This window comes from Heterocephalus glaber, unplaced genomic scaffold (genome assembly GCF_053883595.1).
Source record: "Heterocephalus glaber isolate CG9 unplaced genomic scaffold, H.glaber_assembly_v1.0 deba00000546, whole genome shotgun sequence".
Classification (NCBI taxonomy): Eukaryota; Metazoa; Chordata; class Mammalia; order Rodentia; family Bathyergidae; genus Heterocephalus; species Heterocephalus glaber.
In genome coordinates this window covers 24436861-24450487 of record NW_028258147.1, presented here as the reverse complement: position 1 = coordinate 24450487, position 13627 = coordinate 24436861, and the positions used below count along the sequence as shown (strand labels likewise).

The 13627-nt window shown below is 34.5% G+C and overlaps 1 protein-coding gene across 6 annotated transcripts in view; it reads left to right on the top strand.

Annotated features, from left to right (window-relative positions):
• Window positions 1-13627, top strand: part of Phf14 (PHD finger protein 14) — a 320314-nt gene that overhangs the window by 23409 nt on the left and 283278 nt on the right. The window lies entirely within an intron of this gene.

Here is a 13627-nt window from a genome sequence, read left to right as displayed (position 1 = left end):
GAAGCTTTCATTTCTAGGATTTCTGCTTGCTTCTTTTTCTTCACTGCTATATCTTTACAGAAGTGATCTTTCATATTTCCCTTAATTCATTTAGCTGCTTGTTTGACCTTCTTTGAGCTCATTAATAATTTTGATAATTGATTTGTTCAGCTGCTTATTTTTCTCTTCTTTGATCTCATCAATCATTTCAACTATCAGCTTTTGAAAAAAATTCTTTGTCTAGAATTTCATCCTCCTGAGTATCTTTTGGATCAGCTTTTGGGCACATAGGAATTTTTGGAGGCATCTTGTTTTCGTTTTTTTCTTACGAATATTATGGATTTGCGTTGAATTTTATAGATCAATTGTGATGGAAAGCTCTACCACTGTTGTCTTGAATCTTTTTAATTAGTGGCTTTCTCCCTGTGCTGTGCCCTAGGATTTGGGTGTGACTCTGAAAGCACCTACTCAATTCATTTACAGTACTAGGTTCAACCCCTAGCACTGTATTGTGAGAAGAGAACACACATAATATCAACATCCAAAGAATTGACCATATATGGACATATAATATAAACATATAAACTTCTTTTTTTTGGCACCGGGGATTGAATTCGGGTCCTTGCACTTGTGCAGCAGACAGTGAAACCACTGAGCTAAATCCCCAGGCCAACATATAAACTTCTTTAAACAGTTCTGTACTATTTCATTAACTCAGGAAGATAAAGAAATAGTAATAATGTAAGGTGGATGAGGCTAGATGCTGCAGTGGTAGAAGAAAGATAAGCTAGTACAGGACAAGGATCCAGGCTACATAAGGCAAAATCAAGAAGTTTGAAAAACAAGAAGTTTGAAATTCCTGCTTCCTCCCTTCCTCTTCCCCTTTGACTTCTCGCCCGTCTTTTCTTCTCTTTCCTTTGTTTCTGTCCGTGATTTTTCAAAAGACCTGTTTCTGGTCCCTATATTCTTTTTTCCATAGAGATCAAGTCTGTTGTTGAAGTTTTCAACTGAACTTTAAAAAAATTTTTTATTAGTACATATTTGCCATACATAGTGCTCACATTCATCATGGGGAATTTGTACCCATACGTAATATATCTTTTTTTTTTTTTTTTTGGTACCGGAGATCGAACTCGAGTCCTTGCGCTTGCGAGGCAGGCGGCAGAACCACTGAGCTAAATCCCCGGCCCAATATATCTTAATTCTTTTTTTTCCCATTCTCCTCCCCTCCCTTCAGCCATTCTTGCCTTCTTCATTTACAGAAACTTTGTTTCCATTTTTTCCTTCCATTCTTTGTGTTTTTTTATCCCTTTTCTCTTTCTTCCCTTCCCCTACCCCTTCCCTTGTTCCTCTTTCCATTTGAACATATTCTTCCTACTTTTCAATATCCTCCATTTTGCTCCTTGTTTACCCTTAGGGTATCTCACACAAGAGAAACAATGCTATATCTAAACTTGTGTGTCTTATTTATTTTATTTAAAATTACTGCCTCAAGATGGATCCATTTACCTACAAATGATTTGTTTATACATTTTAATGGCAGAGTAGCACTCTGTTGTATATAAATACCACATTTTGTTTATCTATTCATCTGTTGATGGGCATATGGGCTATTTTCAAAATTTAGCTCTTGTAAATTGTGCTGCTGTAAAAATGGGTATGCATATATCACTTCAGTATGATGCTTTTAAATCTTTTGGGAATATTCCTAGAAGGGGAATAGCTGGGTCAAATTGAACCTCTATAGTTTTAGTTTTTTGAGGAATCTCCATACTGATTTCCATATTGGTTGTACCAGTTTACACTCCCACCAATGGTGGAGAAGGGTTCCTTTTTCTCTGCAGCCTCACCAGCATTTGTTATTGGTTAATTCTTTGATAATAGCCATTCTTTCTACAGTGAGGTGCAGTCTCAAGTATTTTGATGTGTTTCTCAAATGACCAGTGATGTTGAACATTTTTTTCATGTATTTATTTGCTGTTTGTACTTTTTCATCAGAGAAGTGTCTATTTCAGATGTTTATTTTTGTATTGGGTCTCTGAATTTGGGGGCGGTCTGATTGTTTTTTAGCTTTTTATATAGTCTAGGTATTAGTCCTTTGAGGAATAGCTGGTAAAATTTTTTTCCCATTCACTCTTTAGTAGTTTCTTGTGCTTTTTAATTAGCTTTTTATGTTAATATGATTCCAGTTGTTGATTCTTTGTAATATTTCCTGTTTGATCAGGGTTTTGTTCATAAAGTCTTTGCCTACGCCTGTTAAGAGTTTTACCTATTCTGTCTTCCAGCAGACTTAAGTGTTTCTGTTTTTATGTTTAGATCTTTGATCAACTTCAGCTTTAGCTCAGTACATGGTGAGAGATATGGGTCTAGTTTTTTTTTTTTTTTTGGTGCCGGGGATTGAACTCTGGTCCTTACGCTTGTGCAGCAGGCGGTGAAACCACTGAGCTAAATCCCCAGCCCTATGGGTCTAGTTTTAATCTTCAGTCTGTTGAAAGCCAGTTTTCCCAGCTGTCTTTCTTATTTGAAGAGGCTGTCTTTCTTCCAGTTTGGCCCCTTTGTCAAAGATAAGGCAGCTGAGTGTGCCTGGAGTCGTTTTGGATGCTGTTTTTAAAATCACAGTAGCTTTGTAGTATAATTTGAAGTCCAGGATTGTGATGCTCTCTCTCTATCCCTTGTAACCCAGAATTGATTTTGCTCTTCTGGTCTCTTCTGGTTTCATGTGAATTCTAGGATTGTTTTCTCTAGTTCTGTGAGGTATGCTATTGGTGTTTTGATTGAAATTGCAATGCCCTAGAGACCTTGGGCTTCCTGAACCATTACCAGATGAAAAACCCAAATGGCACTGACCCTTACACTCTGAAGTTGTGCTTCTCCATTGCTCAGCATGCCTCCTAATCAGGGGCCCAGGAAAAGCCACTTAAGCTGGTAAACGGTTCTCTTTCGTTTATGCCATTGGAATTTTTTTTTTTTCTTTTTGCAAAAGTTCTTGTATTCCTTTTTTTAATGCTAGTTAGTAGAGGCTTAACCATAATGGAAATGCTGGAAGTCTGGAGGGGGTGGGAGAGGGGAACTGATACCTCCCAAGATTAACCTTCACTTTTAAAAAATTATTGTACATGTGATTTTTTTTTCCTGTTCATACATTTGTGCTGCCCATGTATTCTTGGCACATTTCAATAAAATTGTTTGGAAAATAAACTTAAAAAAAAAAAAGAAATTGCATTAAATCTATGTAACAATTTTGGAAGTGTGGCCATTTTCATTATGTTGGTTCTGCTTATCCAAAAACGGGATAGCTTTCCATTTTTTTGATATCCTCTTCAAACTCCTTTTCTAGAGTACAGTAGTTTTGAATGTAAAGGTCTTTTACTTCCTTCATTAAATTGATTCCTAAGTATTTCATTTTTTTGATGCTATCGTGAAAGGTGTTGTTTTCCTAATTTCTTATTCAGTGAGTTTTTTATTTGTGTACAGAATGCTATTGATTTTTGAATGTTGCCTTTGTATCTTGCTATGCGACTGAATTTGGTTATTAATTGTAGAAGTCTTTTGGTGGAGTTTTTGGGGTCTTCTCTGTAGAGTATAATGTCATCAGCAAATACTGTAATGATAATTTGACTTCTTCCTTTCCTATCCATATTCCTTTTATTTCTTTCTCTTGTCTAATTGCTTTGGCTAATGTTTCCAGAACTATATTGAACAGTAGTTGTGATAGTGAGCATCCTTGTCTTGTTTCTGATTTTATTTCATTTTTAGGTTTTTTTTTTTTCTTTTCTTGAGACAGTGTTTTTACTATGTAGTTCAGTCTGGCCTTGAACTCACTCTATATCCCAGCCTGGCCTTGAACTCATGGCAATACCACAGCCTCCTGAGTACTGGGAATACAGGTATGCGCTACCTTGCCTGGCTCCATCCCTTTCCTAAGTGCCTTTATTATTTTTTTTTTAAATTTGTATCTACTCTAGATTCATTACCCATGTTCTTCATTATGGTTATCATCTCTTTAATTATATATGTAATTATTTCTGTTTTGTTTTTTGCTAGATGCTCATTCATCTGCTTTTGTTAACTTCTACTGCTACCATTTTAGAAAGTTCAGCTGAATGGCTTTTGATTTCTTCCTTCTCAGTGCCTCCAGGATTTGCCTTGTGCGAGCTGAGGTCTGAGGTTGCATCTTCCATATTTTCTCATTTTCTATTTCTTTAATTTGCTTTCTGCATTGATACTTGTACACTGCTTATGGTAGGCAGCTTTATTACTAGTGTTGAGACCTCTTAAAAATGACTACTTTTCAGACATGTCTTCTAGGTGTCACTGGCTCTTGGCCTTTGAGTCTGTCCCAGGACCCTACCTCTTCTGTTTATTAGGGATGAGAGCCTGTACCCAGTTCTTTGGTACTGGACTATAGTATTGTTTATGGCCTCCAGTCTAGATATTGGCATACCAGGAAAGTCATTTGATCACAGCAATGATGTCACCTTGCTAAAGTAGTACAGCCAGCAAAAACAATACCATTAACACAGACTGAAAATGACAAAATGTGATAATAATGTGCCGCCTTTGACCACATGTATAAGATTTATAGTTATATAACAAAATCTAAGAGAAATCAGAAAATTAAGTACAGTAATTACCAACTCAGTACAGCAACTTTACCCTAAGGGGAGAAAATTAAAAGGGAGAAGAGGAACAAATAGCGAAATAAAAGAAGAAAAAGATTGGTAGAAAGGCTGAAGGACAGAGGAGGATCACCCAAGGTTCAGGAGACTGGTGAGGAAGACAGGAGGAAAGGAAAGAATGAAACAAAAACAGAGACAAAACAAAACAAAAAAACTGCAAACAATGTAAACAATGTTCACCCTTGCAAAGAAACGAAAACAATCCAAGTTAAAAAAAATGAACAAAAACTAAAAAAAAAAAAAAATCGCGAAAAACAAAGCAAAGAAATAGAAAAAAGTTTCTCTGATTTCAAACCTGTGGTTATCTTTTGGGGTCAATAGTTTTGTAGCAGTGTCCAGTTCAAGGTGTGACTGCTCTTGCAGGTAAACAAAGGAGGTGGTCAGAGCCCAGATCCATGCTGGATAATCCCCACAGGCTGGCAGTAGGAGTAGGGCATGGTGTTGGTTCTGGGACTTTCAAATAGATGGATATCGAGGCCTAATCTGATGTGTGGTCATGCGGTTGGGACCGAGTCATTTATCTTATAACATTCTGGGTGTATCTTGGTGGCCTGCCCATGGCTCCCTGACTATGGATGTCTCCTGTGATTGTCCCTCACCTTGTCACTGTGGGAGTTTAACACTGGAAGCCCTGAGATGAAACCAACCCATGCATAGCTAGTCTGAGGGAGTCTCAGGCTCAGTTGGCCTCTCCCTAAAATGGCATTCTGACCAAGCACGCTCTCTAGGGCACTGCAGTCGCTTGGACTGGAGTCATCCACCAGCTCTTGTAGCTCACAGCATCCACTGCTCTGTTCCACTGGTGAGTTTCTCCCTGGAGGCCTCTGGAGTTGCCTGTTTTCACTGTGTTTCTATAGATTCCATCTTCCTTTCTCTTGCCATGAGCCAGGAGCTGGGGAGAAAATGCAGGTTGTATACCCTTTTCTGTGTTGTGGTCTGTCTCTTCAGTTTCTCTGTAGGTTCAGTTTTCCCTTCAGATCCGTTCAGGGTCCCAGGGATCCACCACTCTCCTTTCCTTCCCCAAGTTGTCATTTTCCAGTGTCAGTATTCCGAATCTTGGAGAGACTGATTTGTTACTGCTTAGTGCTCCACCATCTTCCTGGACTTCCTCAACTAAATTAAAAAACATTTTTTTTTTGTTCTCTTTTTTTGGTTCTGAGGATCTGGGAACTAAACTCAGAGCCTTTGTACTGAGCTACATCCTTAGCCTTTTCATTTTTTAAATATTTTGTTTTGAAACAGGATCTTGTTCAGGCTATGTTCATACTTGCAGTCCTCCTACTTTACCCTCCCCGAGTGCTGGGATTACATGCGCATGCCAACACACCCAGCTGAATTTTTTTTTTTTTAAATCTGAGTTATGAAGCTCTTCATTTCTCAGATTTGTGAAAAAGACATATGTGTTGCGAATATTTTTTTTTCTTTTCTTTTTTGTTTGTTGCCAGGGAGCGAACTTGGGACCTTGCGCTTGTGAGGCAGGAAGTGGAACCACTGAGCTAAATCTCCAAGGCCCCCCCCCCCCCCCTTTTGAGGCAGAGTGTCACTATGTAGTTTAGGCTGGCCTTGAACTCACTGTGTAGCCAGGGTGGCTTAGAACTCATGGTGATCTTATTGTCTCAGCCTCCTGAATGCTGGGGTTACAGGTGTGCGCTATCATGCTTGGCTCAGTGTGTTCTGTCTTTGCAAATGTTTTTTCCATTTTGTCTTATACCTTTTAACTTTATGGTAATTGTCATTGTTTAGAATTTGTTTTTTATATAGTCAACACCTGTAGATCTATCTTTACCACTTTCTGAGTTCCAAAATGAATTTTCATATGATATTAATTAATACTGGAAAGGGAAATTTTCTAATGTATCATGGGAAGGAATGTTGCTGGAGTTTGAGTTTTGTTTTATTTTTAAATTCAGATACTGAAAGTAACACGCTTCCGTATTGTATTTAAGGCAAGCAACTTTTTCTTAAGTAGCACATGGTTATATATGAATTTCTCCATGTCTTTATGGAAAACTATTTGCTCCTGTATTCTGATGTAGGAATATGCAATAAAATATAGGAAGTATAGAACAGAGAATAGAATATTTCAAGTACAAGTGTTTCTTAAGTTACCATGGGGTGACCTTTTGATAAAATATGGGCAAAATATTATACATTGAATATGCACTGAGTACAACTAATCTTCTGAACATTGTGCTTAGCAACACAGTATACTATAGAAGAGTATCAGTTGTTTACCCTCACAATTGCATGGTTGACTGAGAGCTGTGGCTCTTGCTGCTCCTCAGTATTGAGCAGCAATATTATACAATGTTTCAGTAGCCTCGAAAAGACCAAAATTCAAAATTTGAAGGGTGGTTTTAACTAAGTGCATATGGTTTTTCACCATCATGAGATGAATGTCAAAACTATTATCTAGTTCTAATAGCCAGACAACCATACTGTTTGATGCATTTTCTTTATTTTTTTCTTCCTTTTTTTTCTAAAATTGTTTACTCTCAAATGATCATAATTAAGAGGTTTTTAATTTGAGATTTTGCTAAAACATATTCTTCTAAACGTTACTTATTAAATACATAACTGTGAATTACTTTTGTAGAGAACACACTTTATCTAAAAGTAAATAAATATTTTTTCTCTTTAAAATCTGAGGGCTGCAGCCTGTCAGTTGGTATGAGCACCATTGTGGCAGAGCTTGTAAGTGATTTGTAATGGTAGGGTACCCCCAAGTGTGAGGTCACTTATTCTGATGTACTGATTGGAGTGTGTCTGAAGAAAACTTGTCGGGTATGTATCATAGTACATGAGAGAACATTAGGTAGTGCACAGCCAGCAGGTGCCCTCAGATTTAGTTGCTATGCAGTAAATGAGATGACTTGTTGTACGTTTTTCTCCACTCTTTATTTTTTAATCTTATGTTGGCCTAGCCCTAGGGCATTTTTATTTTTTATTATATGCAAGAATATATCCTCATGAGCACTTATGAGGTAGAATATGTTCATGTAATAATCATTTGGTTCTTATAAGTCATTGGGCACTTTGTTTTTTCTGTGCTTTAGAATATCTTTGTGATGGGTGTCATACACGTTATAGATAACTGTTAGAAATATTAATCATTTTGAAATCTTATTTTGGGGGTGGGTTTAACATGTTAAATACAGTAAAGGTATTTTCAGTTTTTAAATTGCAACTTTTGTGTTCCAGTTTTTTATTTTTATTTTTTATTTTATTTTTTGTTGTGTTCCAGTTTTTTATGTAGTGAGAGATATTAGGATAAATATTATTAAATACATACTACAGATATGGTAACTAAGTCTCAGAGATTCAGTTTGTTCAAAGTTACATAGATAAATGGTAGAAGTCTGCAAATCTTTTGTTCCCTTGTGAAAAGCTAGAGAAAATTTCCACTAACGTTTTATCCATCCATAATTTTGTAAAATGCGAAACAGTTGAAAACATACTTCATATTATTTTTCCTTAAATATCATTTCTGTAGATTACTGTTCATAGGTTAATCCTATATCATGATAAAAACATGTTTTCCTTGTTTACTTATTTGAAAATATAATTAATATACATAAAATGAGTCTTATGTATCTAAATTTATTTTACATGTTTACCCACATGAAAAAACCTTTTTTCCATATGTATGTTTTTTGTGCAAGAAAGATTTTTAAAATGTATTTGGCTATAAGTTGAAATGCGTTAAAATGGATATACAGAGCTAAAACTTTGGTCTAAAGCCCGGTAAAACCAATGGAATGACTGAGAAATATGGGAAAAGTGGCAGGTGAAAGTAGTTAGTAAAGAAAGACCTCTGTGAAGGTGATGATACAGCATGTCGTTTTTCAGGGGCAGTGAAGCCAAAGAAAAAATTCTTTCTTACTTGTTGGTTCTTCTTCTTTCAGCTTGCATAACACCAGTATTTTGAGTTACAAATTAGAAATATCTTGACAGTGCAGCTCAGAAATCATTCCTTAAGTATTGTTGTAGGTGCTTTAAAACTCTTTGCAAATGTTTGCCCTGTGTAGTATATTCTGTAAAAGTAGAATTGAAATTTTGCTTTATTCCAAACAAGTGAACTGCTGTGGTATGCCCTGATTGTACTGGATGAAGTTAATAAATTTGATAGCCTCTTGGAAGATTTATTATCTTGGTAATTGTCTACTTTGTCTGAATACAGATTTTTCTCTAGTTTGAAATAATTTGTTTTAAAAGGAACATTATTTTGTAAAGAAAATAGATTTCCCCCCCTTTGATATTGCATAGCCCATTGACAAAATAGATTGACTGTGCTTACTGTTTTATAATTTTTTCTTTGAGTAGAACATTTTGCTTACTGCTGCCTTTACAGAAAGATTTTTCTCTTATTGGTAATAATAACTGGTTCAAAGGATAAAATTATTTTTCCTTTTAAATTTATGATTTCACGTTTAAAAATTTTATATCTAAACATAAGTGATGAAGATGATCAATTGCCAACCACATTTAATATTGAAAAATAATTGAAGTTTGATTCCTTTGCTTATCTTGCATGTAATAATTGAGTTACTTTAAAATTTCTTGTTTAGCATTCTTTTATATGATTTTTAGATTACATTAAACTTCATTGTTATAAAACTTGAATAGAATAAGGATAGCAGTGCTTAAGAATTTATTTGTTGGCTGGGGATTTATCTCAGTGGTTTCACTGCCTGCTGCACAAGTGCAAGGACCCGAGTTTGATCTCTGGTACCAAAAAAAAAAAAAAAAGAGTTTATTTGTGACAGTTTATATAAGTCATAGTTGCAAACCCAATTTTTAGTTTTCTGCCTGTTAGGCTATTTTAATTATGGTTTATGTTGAATAATGGTAATGTTTGAAAAAAATACACATACAAGTAACTATTGACCTATAATGACATCTAGTGAATTAATATTGGTAGTTTAAAATTATTTACTAGCTGTATATGGTTCTTTTTTTGGTTATGGGTGATTTGTTTAACTGAGTATTTATATCGTTATTTATTTTACTTTGGATATCTTTTGATGATTATGAGAGATTATTCTCCAGTTTAGACTGCCTGCTTAGCATATAACCAGTTCAAATAATAACCTGATATTACATTGGATGCATAGAAACTTACTCGTGTGAAGTCTTCTGATAGATGATCATCACTGATACATGGCACTTGAGGTGGGTTTTTGAATGTCATCAGTTTACTGGAAGTTTTGGTGCCCCTTAGAATTTGGCACTAATATTTTACTTTTATTTTAGTAAGTTTTTTTTTTACTTTTATTGGTACATGTACGTAACATATTTCAATTCTATTTTTTCCTTTCCTTCCACCTCCCTTTGATTTTTCCAGCATCAGATTCATTTTATCTTATAAGACTTTATAAAATTATCATATATATAGATTGAAAACCAGACTAATAGGCCAGAGAACACATAAAGAATCTAAGACAATTGTACTAAGTCAAGGTACACTTTTAGATATATTGTCCACGTTGAATTACATTTTTTCTCTCTTTTTCTTATCTTTTATTTCATATATATATATATTGAATTTTTCATATAAGGGAAACCATACAATATTTAAGCATGTGTATCTGAGTTACTTCAGTTAACATTATAGGCTCAAGGTACATCCATTTTCCTACAGGTGACTCATGTTTTTTATGGCAGAGTAGTACCCCATTATGTAAAAATACCACATTTTCTTGATCCATTCATCTCTTGATGGACAAATAGACTGTTTCCAAGATTTAGCAATTATGGATTGCACTGCTATAAACATGCATATGTATACCTCACTATGGTATGATGTCTTTAACTTTTTTGAGAAGATACCTAGAAGGGGAATATCTGGGTCAAATGGAACCTCTACTTTTAGTTTTTGGAGGAATCTTCATATTGATTTCCATAGTGGGTATGCCAATTTACCCTCCCACCAACAATGGAAAAGGGTTCTTTTTTCCCACAATCTTGATAGCATTTTTTATTGATTGATTTCTTTATGGTAGCCATTCTTTCTGGAATGAGATGGAATCTCAGTGTTTTTATTTGCATTTCTTGAATGGCCACCAGTGTTGAAGATTTTGTTGTGTATTTATTGGCTGTTTATATTTCTTCATCTGAGAAGTGTCTATTCAATCTCATATGCCCATTTTTTAATTGGATCTTTACATTTGGGGGGGCTTAATTTTTTTGAGTTCTTGATATATTCTAGATACTATATTGGAGAAGTAGCTGGCAAAATTTTTTCCCATTTTGTAGCTTATCTTTTCACTCTGTTGGTGGTTTCCTTTGCTGTACAGAAGTTTTTTAATTTGATGTGATCCCATTTGTTGATTCTAAGTATTATTTCTGGTGAAGCCAGGGTTTTGTTCATAAAGTCTTTGCCTACACCTGTGTCTTTAAGAGTTTTATCTATTTTTGTCTTCCAGCAGATTAAGTGTTTCTGTTTTAATATTTAAATCTTTGTTCTATTTTGATTTTAGTTCAGTGCCTGGTGAGAGATACAAGTCTAGGTTCAGCCTTTCCATGTGGATATCCAGTTTTCCCAGCATCATTTATTAAAGAGGCTATCTTTCCTCCAGTGAAAGGATTTGGCCCCTTTGTCAAAGATTAGATAGCTGAGTGGGCCTGCAGTTGTTTCTGTATCTTCTATACTGTTTCATTGATTTTGAGTCTTTTTTTGTAAATGCCATGTTGTTTTTATCACTGTAGCTCTGTAGCATAATTTGAAGTCTGGGATTGTGATGCTCCCTGTCTTGCCCTTGTTGCCCAGAATTGCTTTTGTTATTCTAGGTCTCTTCTGGTTCCTTATGAGTTTTAGGATTGCATTGTCTAGTTCTATAAATAATGAGTATGCCTGGTGAAAGTATCTTGGATGGTTGATAATCAGTTATCTTTGGAAGTAGGCCATCTTGAAAAGTAATGATAAGACCTAGTAGCCTGCAGAAATGTCCAAATCTAAAGGTGATACATCAGGACTAGAATTAAGTCACAGTCTATTTTGTTAGTATATATGCAGAAAGTGATTTCTCTGAAGGAATTTTTTCTTTTTTTCAGTACTAGGGATTGATCCCAGGGCCTTCGCACTGAACTACATCCACATTACATGGTGGTAGAAGCATGTTTTCCACGTTTACTTGTTTGAAAATATAATTAACATATGTGAACTGAGCTTCACGTGTCTAAATTTATTTTACACTTACATGAAAGAAAAACTTTTCTGTACTAATGTTTTGTGTGGAAGAAAGATTTTAAAATATGTTTGGCTGTAAGTTGAAAAGCAGTAGAATGTATATAAAGTGCTAAAACTTTGGTCTAGAGCACAGACCATCCTTCCTTTTTAAATAGTGAGACTGGATTTCACTAAATGGCTAAATTCCCCAGGCTGGGCTTGCACTTGGAGTCATCTTGTCTCAGGCTCCCAGAGTGCTAGGATTATAGGCTTGCTTATGCTACCACACCTGGATTGAAGGTTATTTTGACATAATGATAGTGTCTTTCTTCTCAGAAGAAAGCAAGTTGGATTATATGAAATTGGAATGTGTCTAGTACCATTTTGAAAAAAGAACACGATTTAGTTCTGACTCTTTCTAGAGAAGTGTTTTTTATGTAAGGTATCAATAGTACAGCATGGTTTTAAATAGTCTGATTAAACGTATTTCTCAAGAACTTTGCATTTGTTCTTTATTAGATTTTATGTTTGTCAATATTTTGTGGGTACAAATACAGATTTTGGGTACCTTAATGTTGACAAACAGTTCTTCAGGTTAATGTGACATCACTTACTAGTGAGTTTGATTGGTTTGCCAAGCACTAAGAAATCATTATTGCTGAGTTTATGAATAGTACTAAGCATCAGAAATTTTAATGATGAGAATTTTATCTTACTAAGATGTTGGCAGTGAAGTCCTACCTGAAATTCTGATTGGTTTAAACCTTTGACGTATAATCTACCCTTTTTAAGCTCAAAATCAAATCTTTTTTGGTTTTATAAAAATTTTAGGCACATCTGGAAGCCCAGTAACTTTAAATATAATTTGCAATTCCAGACATAAATATTTGAGTTAATAAGAAAACTTCTTACTTTTTAAGTAATTGGGAAGTAGTTGAAGTATACTCAAAAATGTAAAGATCTATGTAGAGTTATCTGTATGTTTATGAGAGTATTTAAAGATTTTTATCGTATAATCTGCCTGAAAAATTTAACTTCTCTCTGACAATCAAAGTTTAGTGAATTAAAAGAAGGAAAAGAGAATGATGTCTTGTTTTTATTCATTTCAGTTATGGATAAATTTTCATAGAAGACAAAAGAATTATAAATTTTTAAAGAGACAAAATACCTTATATAGTTACTAAATACCTCATATATAGGTAGGCTTAATTGGGAATGAAACTTAACTGTAGTCTGAACTTTTCACATCGTTCTGTAGCTTTGATTATGTGTGCATATGTTTCCTTTTTTTGGGGTACCAGAAGTTGAACTCAAGACCTTGCTCCTGTGATACCACTGAGCTAAATCCCCAGTGCACATACATGTTTCTGTAGTCTTTTCCTTTTAATGATATTTTACATTTCTGGTTATGAGTTTGTGTTAATATCTTCATCCAAAATTATATCAAAGGCATTTTGTGCATTTTTTGCATGAACTTCATCTTCTGTTTATATTCTAGTACCTTTACAAAGGTAACTTAGTACATATTTAATAATCAATAATTTATTAATATGATTTCTTTTTAATAACTCATTTTTATTTTAAAATTTTAAAAAAATTATAAAAATTTCCCCATCTTTTAATTCTTTTCTGGTGTGCCTAAAACTATTTAAAAATATCATTTATTTCATTTCTTATACTATGTTGGTAAAAACATTTTTGTAAAATGATTTTATTTCTATTTTAATATCATTCTTATAAATCTTTGCCTTTTCAGAATTTTTCTCTTCATTGCACCCCTTTTATTTCCGGGGGAGGAGTA